We start from the raw sequence: 2450 nt of genomic DNA, 5'->3' as shown, positions 1-2450 counted from the left end.
AGTCCCTCACCTCTGGTGGGAGGTAGTCAGTCCCTCACCTCTCGTAGGAGGTAGTCAGTCCCTCACCTCTGATAGAAGGCAGCCAGTCCCTCAGTAACAGGATATGTATGTAAGTGGTAGAAGTTGGGTTTGAGAAAGACATATCTATTACGGGCCAGTAGGTCTCCTGCAGTGTTCCTCTTTTCCTATATTCTTTCCCCTATTCCTTCATTTATTCCCATTGTCTCTCTCATCTTTCCTAACCTACTTCTGTTTCCCCACCTCTCTGTACCGTACGAAAGATTTCTCATCAGTGTCGAGCTGTCATCAGTCTGGTGATACCGACCAGATGTGGGAGAAAACATTATTGTACAGGTTCGCCACTACCGGCTTCTTCAGTCAAATACAGAGGCAGCAGTAGCAGTAGTGAAATAAAGACGATGTAAACAGTCTTGGAGAAAAAGAGTGGTCAGTCCCTCAGCCTGGAGAAGAGTTCAGCTCCATCGTCTGGAACGATATCGTTCCAGACCATGGAGCTGAACTACAATACCAGATTACAATACCTAATCAACAATATCAGCCAGCAATACCTAATCCACAATATCAGACTACAATACCTAAACCATAAATCTCCCAGGGCAGCAAACCACAGGATCACATAAACCACAGTAACGTGGTTTAATAATTACCTATGGGAGACAATCGCAAATTTTTCCCATTTTATATAAATTTATTACGTTGTTGTTTGCAAAGTTTATCTTAAAAAAGTAATTATATTGCTGGAATTATCTTTTTTTCGAGTAATTTTTGGTTCGAAATTCACAAAAAAAAAAAATATTTGCTCCTGGGGGCTTATACATATTTTTTGAGAGAAGAGTAGTAGTAGTAGTAGTAGTAGTAGTAGTAGTAGTAGTAGTGGTAGTACTAGTAGTAGTAGTAGTAGTAGTAGTAGTAGTAGTAGTAGTAGTAGTAGTAGTAGTAGTAGTGGTAGTACTAGTAGTAGTAGTAGTAGTAGTAGTAGTAGTAGTAGTAGTAAGAGTAGCATCAACAGTCGTATAATAATAATAATAATAATAATAATAATAATAGGTTCAATTTTCAAATATTCAGGAGTATTTTTCATGTCGTGAATAAGTCTCATGTCTACAGGAATTTTTGCGTTACCCAGAGTCACCATTATCACACCTACAAGACATAAATAGGTTGAAAACAGAGGCTGTTAGGTATAGTCAATATGGTTTATTTTAGAGAATGGAAATGGTCATTACAACGAGATATAACGGAGGGGTAATATATACCAGCCTTCCCCAAAACACTCTCCCAGACCAGAAAAAAGAATGAAACAAAGACACAATGTCTGGGGGGTGACCTCAGCATGTCAAAAAACCAACTCAGCATAGTTTTTTTCAGTTTATTAGTGAAATTCCCTGTTTTTTAGTGTAGAAGTGCCTGCTGTGGGGGGGCAAGTCCCCGCCAAAGAAGGACAAGCACGCACTGTGTGGTAGGGAAGAAGTGCAGCACTGTGGGAGACGGGAAAGCCGCACTGCTGTGGGGGGAAAACAAAAACATGTGTGGGGGACAGGGCCCACTGCTGTGGTAGGGAAGCAAGTGCAGCACAATGCAGGAGACGGGAAGCACAGAACTGCTGTGTATTTATCCTCTTGTGCTGTGTAAAACACGGCTTCAATAGGGTATTGGATCGTGGATTTAAATGCATGTGAAAAATCCTCGCTACCCCCCACCCCATTATTTACATCCCTGAGACTATGGGTCCCCACTTGAAAGATAACTCTAGGCCTTTCGTGTTATAATCAACACATCGTCAGAAGCTAGCAATATTGCAGAAAAGACAATGAATCAACGCACGTTTTTTCAGAAAAACACTCCTCTGAACATTGGCTCGTTTCACAAAAAAGGCCCGGGCTATCCCCAACCCCCAAGATAGTGAATTTGGATGAAAGATTTATTCATGGACAAGATTATGTGATATATTAAGTTTGGTTCCACTTAAGTTCACTATCTTCCCGTCCACTAACAGAAGGAAACAGTCATCACAATGTTCAAAAGTGATAATTAAAATAATTTCGTGGCTAGAAAATGATAAAAATGAGAAGCTAATTTTTCCTGGCCTGAGGGGGGGGGAAAAGAGCTGTCGTGGTTTTGGCTGTCGTGGTTTTGTAGCTGTCGGGTTTATTGTCGTGGTTTTGGGCTGTCGTGGTTTTGTGCTTCGTGGTTTTTTGGCTGTTGGCTTCGGGTTTTGGCTGTCTGGTTTTAGCTTCTGGTTGTTGTGGCTGTCGTTTTTTTAGCTGTTGTAGCTGTCTGGTTGTTGTGCTTTGTGTTCGTGGTTGTTGTAGCTGTCGTGGTTGTTGTAGCTGTCGTGGTTGTTGTAGCTGTCGTGGTTGTTGTAGCTGTCGTGGTTGTTGTAGCTGTCGTGGTTGTTGTAGCTGTCGTGGTTGTTGGGCCTTTGCGCT

The sequence above is a fragment of the Cherax quadricarinatus genome, chromosome 68 (assembly GCF_038502225.1).
Source record: "Cherax quadricarinatus isolate ZL_2023a chromosome 68, ASM3850222v1, whole genome shotgun sequence".
NCBI classification, from domain to species: domain Eukaryota; kingdom Metazoa; phylum Arthropoda; class Malacostraca; order Decapoda; family Parastacidae; genus Cherax; species Cherax quadricarinatus.
This window is presented reverse-complemented; position numbering follows the sequence as displayed.